The sequence below is a fragment of the Pinus tabuliformis genome, chromosome 7, assembly GCF_031772625.1.
Source record: "Pinus tabuliformis cultivar Carrire ecotype Pingquan chromosome 7, CPIR1, whole genome shotgun sequence".
In the NCBI taxonomy this organism is placed as follows: domain Eukaryota; kingdom Viridiplantae; phylum Streptophyta; class Pinopsida; order Pinales; family Pinaceae; genus Pinus; species Pinus tabuliformis.
In genome coordinates this window covers 104,402,259-104,411,679 of record NC_142293.1, presented here as the reverse complement: position 1 = coordinate 104,411,679, position 9,421 = coordinate 104,402,259, and the positions used below count along the sequence as shown (strand labels likewise).

At 35.5% G+C, this 9,421-nt stretch overlaps 1 pseudogene; it reads right to left on the bottom strand.

The window, feature by feature from the left end:
* Window positions 1-8,369: 8,369 nt before the first annotated feature.
* Window positions 8,370-9,201, bottom strand: LOC149245497 (disease resistance protein ADR1-like; annotated as a pseudogene).
* Between the last annotated feature and the right edge of the window lie 220 nt (window positions 9,202-9,421).

The window sequence follows — 9,421 nt, the reverse complement described above, 5'->3', positions numbered from 1 at the left end:
TATTTATTTATTTATTTTATTCATTTATTTTTACTAATTTTAATTTTGTTTCTATGAATTTATTTCAATTTTTTAATAAAATATGTTATTTATTTATTTATATTAACTTAATATTATTATTTATTATTTTATTAATTAATTAACAAATAACCATGGTTATTATTATTATTTATTTTATTAATTAATAAATTATTATAATACGAAACATTATAATTTAGATCATTTACGTAATAAATTGCATCCATATATTATACTATGGTAATTAAAATATTTTCAAAAAATATTAAAAAGAAAAATTGGAAAGTTATAACTACATTAAAGAAGCCAAGAAAATGCACCAAACAGTGATGGAGTAAAAACTTTGAACCCTGATAGGCTTTTTGAAAATTTTAATGAGAAGAAACACTTCGACCAATTTTGAGGAGAAGCATAGGCCTTCAAAAGTGTATGTTTGGAATTCTTTCTGCCATATGTTGTTATTCTTATCACTATAAGTTTGTATTGTTTTATTTTCTTAAATGAATAGTATATTTTTTTTAAATTGCTTTGTGGTAAAAGTAAGATTGTGAATAATAATTTAATTATAGATTTATATATCTTTATTTTCTGTTCATGTTTATGTATTTTTTCAATAATTTTATATTTTAGAAATGTTTGGAATTCTTTTTGCCTATTTTGTTATTCTTATCATTATAAATCTGTATTGTTTTATTGGTATATTTTCTTAAATGAATAGTATAGTAACTTTTTTAAAATTGCTTTATGGTAAAAGATTGTGAATAGTAATTTAACCATAGATTTATCTATCTTTATTTTCTATTCATATTTATGTATTTTTTCAATAATTTTATATTTTAGAAATAGTAGAGCAGTGTAACTAATCTCATTTTTACTAATTAAAATTTACTCCTAATAAGATTAAACATATGTTTATGTATTTTTTGAATAATTTTATATTAAACATATGTTTATGTATTTTTTCAATAATTTTATATTTTAGAAATAATAGAGCAGTGTAACTAATCTCATGTTCACTAATTAAAATTTACTCCTAATAAGAATAAGTTAAATATACACTAATTTCATGTTTACTAATTAAAATTTACTCCTATTTAATATTGCATTATGCATGTAAACTAAAAACATTTAGCATTATGCATCTCACAACATTTTTAAGACTTTGTAGTATTGGTTAACACCTCATAGTATTAGTTGCTTAACCAGAATTTGGATAGATTTACTGTTTCAAATATAATTCAGACAACATAATTCAGACTTGGACATTAAGGAGAACCCCTAATGAGCGGGGCACTTATTCAACATCTCTTTGTAAAAGTGAACACAAGAGTGAAGGAGAGAACAGAACAGGGAGCTCAAAGCCAAAGAAGAAAAAAGCAAAGGAAAAAAAGAAACGCATCAAAGAACTTTGCCCCAGTAACACACAGGAAATTCAAAACTTATTGTTTTGTTTTCTTCTTGAATCATTATAAGCCTGATTGACACAGTACGACTAGAAGACATTTTTTTTTTAAGTATAGGAAGAAACTCATAGTTATTGTCAGTGGTGGTTTAAGTCGATTGAGGCATATCTTTGTGATTTTATATACCTAAAGTTTTGACTGAAATATTAAGTGTTGGTTCTGTAAATCTGAAATTCCCATAATCTTAAAACGCAAGTGCATGATTCCAAATCTTACCTGTGTGATCTGTTTGAATTCGATTTTGACAGCGCTGCTAGCTGTTGTTATTGGTGCATATCATAACAGGGATGCATTAGCTTTGGTATTAGCTATCTCGACCAACTGGATAGTAATACAGCCAGGGTTTTCATATTTTATTTCAAATGGAGTGAATCTAAGACTGCCATTTGGTTTCTTCGGCTTCATCCCTTTAATAGTTGGACCAACGTTTTCATTTTATATTTCAGATAAGTGAATCTAAAACTTTACCATTTAGTGTATCTGGTTTCATTCCTTTTATAATTGTATTTGACCAACCTGGATTGCTAATTGGCTTCGACTTTAATGATCAGAATTTTGCCCCAACATAAACCCAAGCTCCCAATGTAACTTGGAAGGTCTTCCAACAGCTCGTTTCCTAAAGCAAAAATATCAACACCTAACCCTGATTTCACAAGTAAGATGTGCATCTAGTCTCACTGAGTTTTCATTTCCCTTTCAACTTGAAATCGAACAGTAAAAGCTGTTGGAATGTAATTTCAACTGCAGAAACTGTTGAACAACAACAGCGTCTGCAAAACAATCAGTTTTCCATTTACGATGTGATCCATTGCAGATCGCTGCCCCCCTCCGCTCCTTGTCCCCTGCGCTTCGACGATGACGATGCGATGCGATCATGCGATCGCAGATCGCAAAATAAAACCTCTGTGCGTTAAGCTCTTCGCGATGCGATGCGACCTGAGCCATCGCAGATCGCACCTTCTGTCAAACAAATCTCATAATTCAATGGTTATGGTAGCAGCTGCGCGATATGGTTTGACAACCGCCCGATGAAATCAATGGTTGCGTACAAACCTGCACCATGGAGTAATTCATGAACTTGACGTGAAGTTTCAGTTTGACCGCCGGTTCTATCAACAAAGCCGACTAAATTAATTGAGTGTCATGCTGAGAATTAAATGGCATTCATAGATGGTTGGTAAAACACTTAAGTTTTTACGCCATGTATTATTATTTGTTTTTAACATATATGAATATGTGTACGCCGTGTTATGTTTTTTTATGTTGACTTTCGTGAAGAACAGTGTGGCAAGCACAGCAGTGCAATGGTTCATTTTTACATAACCAAAACAAAAGGGCTCGTTGCTGTAATGTTTATTTGCACATGGGATGAATGAGATAATGTGCGGCAGCAGAAAAACGAGAGGAGATGCACAGAAGTGCATAAGGAGTTGAGGGCGTTGTTTATTGCATATGTATGGGCAATGAAACGCACAGCAAGTGCAGATAAAAGAAAACCAGAACAGAGCAATGAAATGAGTGAGGGGGAGCACAGCAGTGTGAAGAAAATGAAACCAGAGCTGAGGTTAATTTTTCCATAGAAGTGAGAATGAAAAAAATGTGTTTTTACACAGCAGTGAAAAGAGCAATCATGAAGAGCAAGAGAGGTGCAGCAGCGCGACAGTAAAGGAGATTTTTTTTAATGAAATGTAAGGAATTACATTTACAGCAGTAAATGTAAGTAAATTTTTTTATTACAGCAGTATATGTAAAACTTTGTTTTTACAGCAGTAAATGTAAATGAGATTTTTACACACAGCAGTGTAAAATCTCAGGTGGAGACACAGTAAATTTTTTGTTGGTTGAAATGTATTTTTGGTGAAACCCTCTGTTAAAGAGGAAGGTGCTTTTCAGCACAGTCTCTTGGTGAATCCCTCTGTTAAAGAGGAAGGTGCTTTTCAGCACAGTCTCTTGGTGAATCCCTCTGTCAAGAGGAAGATGCTTTTTAGCATAGACTGGTGAATCCCTCTGTTAAGAGGAAGATGCTCTTCAACATAATCTCTGGTGAATCCCTCTATGTGAGGAAGACCTTTGTGTAACAGCAGTTTTGTAATCCCTCTATTAAGAGGAAGACCTTTTTTTTTGTAATAGGCAGTCATATTGATGAATGCAAAGTTTTTTTGGGTGTGAAAAATTTATGTTCTCAGAAAACAAGTTAGCTTCCCTGTGCAAAAGATCCTGTGGCAACAAAACAGAGCATTGTCTCTGTGTCCAGTTTATGTTGTTTTTGGGATTTTGACAGAAAAATCTCTAACAGTGGTATCAGAGCATTGTTCTGCTTTGTTAAATTTTGTTTGAAATTAGCATAAATTTCCAACATGGTATCAGAGCCAATCCAGGTTCTTTGAAGGTGACAAAGAAGCTGAAGGAAGGGGCTTTTTTTTGCTGCAGTAGTAAAGCTTCTCTAGCAGAGTGAAGACACAGTCAAGAAAGGATCCAGGTATTTCTCAAGTCAAGTTTTTGAGTTACTATTGAAGAAACAGTGAGTTATTTTAAATACATAGTCAGCTATTTGAAGCATAGTTAAGAATGGAAAGGTCAAAGAAGCAAGTCTCCAATCCTCCTAAAAATATGTCTCCCTCTTCTACTAAAATAGAAGAAAATCCATTTGAAAGCATTCTATTTGAGGCTCCAAGGTTCAATGGGAACTTTGATATATGGGAAATAAAAATTAGGACTTTCTTAAGGTCTGAAGGGATTGAAATTTGGGAATCAGTGATTGATGATAGCAAGATGGATAGAGAATCCAAGGAGTACAATGCAAAAGCAGCAAAGACAATCCTGGATGGACTGCCTGATTCTGTAAAGAAGAATCTAGGAAAATATTCATCAGCAAAGGATATATGGGACAAACTTCATGACCTTCATGCGAAAGGAGCACTGACCACGACCATCAGTCAAGAAGGAAATTCTGAACCCATCATAGAAGCAAAAAATGAGAAGGTTGACCTCATTAAGCTTCAAATACAAGAAAAGGATGAAGAGCTCGCCAAGCTTAAGAAGGAACTTGATCAAAGCAAAAGGAAGCATCATGAAGAAGTCATATCCATGACAAATCAATTGAATAAAACAAAGAAGCAGGAAGATATCTTTTCAAGTCAACTTGAACAAAGGCACAAGAGAGTGAACAAACTTGTAGAAGAGATTGGACAGTACAAGGTAGAGGTCTCGTCCCTTAAGTCTGAACTACAAGAAGCCAGGAAGCAAGCAAAAGGAGCTGAGAAGAAAATGGAGAGCAGTCAAGCAAAGAATGAAGAAATCTCCAAAATGAAGTCAGATATCATCTCCCTTAAAATAGTAGCAGCTGAAGCTACTCGTAGCAAAGAAGAAATTGAGGAACAACTTGCAAAGAAGAATAATGAGTGTGAAAGATTGGAAGAAGAGATTGTCCTCCTCAGGAAAAATGTTGAAGGGATGAATAGAATCATGAAAAGCTCTCAAGCCTTGGATGACATGCTCAGCTATCACAGATCTCCATCTGATAAATCAGGACTCGGGTATGTAGGTGAACCCTCAAACAAGAATGAAAATGCTTTAAGCAAGAAAGATGTGAAGAAGCCAGAAAGACATTGTGATGCTCCTAGTTCCAGCAAAGGCAAGGAGAAAAATCAAGGCTACAATAGAAGAAATCTTGCTCCAAGTAGAAAACCAGCTCCAAAAAGAAATGTTGAAGATGTCAAAGAGGAAAGAGGCAATGGTTATCATCAAAGGATCTCAACGCAGAAAAGCTTCAGAAGTACATCAAGGAAACCACTATCTACCAGGTACCAAAGTTCATTTTTTTGTTATTGTTATTCTTGTTCAAACTTTGGTCATATGGCAAAAGACTGTAGAGCATTTTGTAGAGATAGATGTTATGGTCTCTGACAACCTCCAAGAAACAATTTTACAGGAAGAAATCATGAAAGCTTATTCATGAACAATGTAGAATGTTTCAAGTGTCATAACATTGGGCATATGGAACGTGATTGTAACTTAACATGGGCTCCTATGCAAGCTAGACCCACGCAAAAGAAGAAAGTTACAGAAGTATGGAGAAGGAAGGAAATACAGTCCGAAAGTCCTTCGAGCTCTCCAGCCGATATAAGTTTCTTTTAGAAGACTCTGCCAAAAGGGGACGATGCATACAGTTAGGGGGAGCCTGTAACAGTTTGAACTTTTTGAGGAAATGTTTGGGTATGACTGATAACCGAGCAGTTGAAATTAAAGGGGAGTGTTGGAATGTAATTTCAACTGCAGAAACAGTTGAACAGCAACAACGTCTGCAAAACAATCAGTTTTCCATTTGTGATGCGATCCATTGCAGATCGTTGCCCCCCTCCGCTCCTTGTCCCCTGCACTGCGACGATGACGATGCGATGCGATCATGCGATCGCAGATCACAAATTCAAACCTCTGTGCGTTAAGCTCTTCACGATGCGATGCGACCTGAGCCATCGCAGATCGCACCTTCTGTCAAACAAATCGCATAATTCAATGGTTATGGCAGCAGCCGCACGATGGTTTGGCAACTGTCTGATGAAATCAACGGTTGCGTACAAACCTGCACCATGGAGTAATTCATGAACTTGACGTGAAGTTTCAGTTTGACCGCCGGTTCTGTCAACAAAGCCGACTAAATTAATTGACCGCCATGCTGAGAATTAAATGGCATTCATAGATGGTTGGTAAAACACTTAAGTTTTTACGGCATGTATTATTATTTGTTTTTAACATATATGAATATGTATACGCCGTGTTATGTTTTTTTAAGTTGACTTTCGTGAAGAACATTGTGGCAAGCACAACAGTGCAAGGGTTCATTTTACATAACCAAAACAAAAGGGCTCATTGCTGTAATGTTTCATTTGCACATGGGATGAATGAGATAATGTGCAGCAGCAGAAAAACGAGAGGAGATGCACAACAGTGCATAAGGAGTTGAGGGCGTTGTTTATTACATATGTATGGGCAATGAAACGCACAGCAAGAGCGGATAAAAGAAAACCAGGACAGAGCAATGAAATTAGTGAGGGGGAGCACAGCAGTGTGAAGAAAATGAAACCAGAGCTAAGGTTAATTTTTCCAGAGAAGTGAGAATGAAAAAAATGTGTTTTTACACAGCAGTGAAAAGAGCAATCATGAAGAGCAAGAGAGGTGCAACAGCGCGACAGTAAAGGAGATTTTTTTTAATGAAATGTAAGGAATTACATTTGCAGTAGTAAATGTAAGTAAATTTTTTTATTACAGCAGTATATGTAAAACTCTGTTTTTACAGCAGTAAATGTAAATGAGATTTTTACACACAGCAGTGTAAAATCTCAGGTGGAGACATAGTAAATTTTTTGTTGGTTGAAATGTATTTTTGGTGAAACCCTCTGTTAAAGAGGAAGGTGCTTTTCAGCACAGTCTCTTGGTGAATCCCTCTGTCAAGAGGAAGATGCTTTTTAGCATAGACTGGTGAATCCCTCTGTTAAGAGGAAGATGCTCTTCAGCATAATCTCTGGTGAATCCCTCTATGTGAGGAAGACCTTTGTGTAACAGCAGTTTTGTAATCCCTCTGTTAAGAGGAAGACCTTTTTTTTTGTAACAGGCAGTCATATTGATGAATGCAAAGTTTTTTTGGGTGTGAAAAAATTCTGTTCTCAGAAAACAAGTTAGCTTCCCTGTGCAAAAGATCCTGTGGCAGCAAAACAGAGCATTGTCTTTGTGTCTAGTTTATGTTGTTTTTGGGATTTTGATAGAAAAATCTCTAACAGTATCAGAGCATTGTTCTGCTCTGTTAAATTTTGTTTGAAATTAGCAGAAATTTCCAACATCAACACCTAACCCTGATTTCACAAGTAAGATGTGCATCTAGTCTCACTGAGTTTTCATTTCCCTTTCAACTTGAAATCGAACAATAAAAGCTACAACTAAGTTTTCTCAATGGGTGGTGATAATCCCTGTGGATCTGTTTAATCACAAAAGAGTACATTTCTCTTATAATTTTAAATATGTTCATTTTTGTATAAAATTTAAAGATTAAATTTTAAGTTTCACTTAAAAAAAATATATGAACTCTTAGAATTTTGCAAGATGCAAACATTCCTCTTAAAACAGATAAAATTTTCAGATTAAATGCCCAGTCTAACCCGCAGATAACAAGAATACACAAAAACATATATACATATATCACAGCCAAATTGGTAGTGGAGAAGACAGCCAACAAGGAAAAAAATCGGCTCTCATGTTCATAAAGCCTGTGATAACAGTCTAGTAGCATCCCAATCAAATGTATATGCGATTACACATAAATAAATCTTGTGATAACAATCGAGTGGTATCCCAATAATATGCATAAATATGGGATTTGCGTATAAAATGAAGAGAGAAGCAAATTTAGTTCAGACTGTGAACTCTAAATGTAGTGCCAATTAGGAACTTATCAAACCTGCAATCAATCTAACCAACATTGTTGCATATCCCAATGATAGACTCCAAGGAATTTACAGACACCCTTAGAATGTGTGGATAACTAGATTTTAGAGATGGTAATACTGGAAAATGGGACATGAATAACATGTCTTTTATTGTCATAAAATAAAGCAAAACATTACAAAGATCCTTGTTTGGAACAAGGACAACAGAAGTGGCCATTTACATCTACATTCATGGACTTCACTTCAAGATTATTGGTAGATAAATGGATATTTAAAAAAACAAAAAACAAAAAAAAAATTCCTTCTAAGAGAAGTCAAATCGTCATCTTGATCAGCTGAACTGGAACTTGGAGACTTTTCAATACCCATAACCTTTCCCATATTCATAAAAACATGTCTTGGTTTCTTACCAGTTTATGATTTAACTCCTTGCTGTGTAGGTAAGATATCAAGCATCCAGCCAATCCAGACTGAAGTGTGCATCTACCACTTCAACTCTAAGTTCTGGAATAGCAGAGCTCTTGAAACACATCCATTGTTGTCCAATCTTCTCATCACAGATAACATGCTTTAGATATCTCAGCCCTCCAACTGATTTAGGCAGCTTCCTCAATCGGGAGCACTCTCTCATGTCAAGCTCCTCGAGTTTATTTAGTTGTCCTATTTCCTGGGGAAGTTCTTTTAGGCATTCACAAGGGAAATGTCAGATATTCCAGCTTCCCAAGTTTTCCAATAGATGTTGGAAGCTCTTTTAGACATAGACATCCAGATACGCTTAGCATTCTTAAAGATCCGAGCTTCCACAAGTCATCAGGCAACTTTTGTAGAAGGTGACAACTAGTGATAGACCACTTCTCAACTGAAGACGTGTCACAGATACCAGGGGATAACTCCTCTAAATCACAGCAGTGGTCCAAGTTAAAATCTTGCATTATGGGAAGCTTTAGGATTGACTGGGAACTGTTGAACCTGGACATATTTCCAAGCCCTTCACATAATCTCAGAGATAGCTTCTCCAAGTTCTGCAAGACTTTACTGTGCTCTTGAAGTGGGGGCACATTCAACTTCTCCAAGTGAATAGTCTTAAGCTGAGTAAGTGAAGATAAGGCTGGTAGATTGTTGACTGTGGCTTTCTTGTACCCATAATTAAACACTGTGAGGACTTTCAGTTTCCTAATGGAACTCAAAAATGATGGAAGAAAGTATTTGGTCGTAGAAAAGAGTAAAACCAAAGCCTCTGCCTCACCAAAATTCATCTCACACCACTGATCGTCTTCCATTGCACCTACAGAGGTGAACCACATATGCAAAGTGAGAATAGAACATTATAGGTTATTGCACACCCTATGAAATCATTGCATATCTTTTGTAAGAACTTTTGAATCAATGATCAACACCTAGATATCATTACATATCTTTTCTTGCAGATCACAGAGTGAAATGCCTATTTGGTGTAGGATAAGGTTGGCATGTGACAATTCTTTTTAATCCCATGTTTAG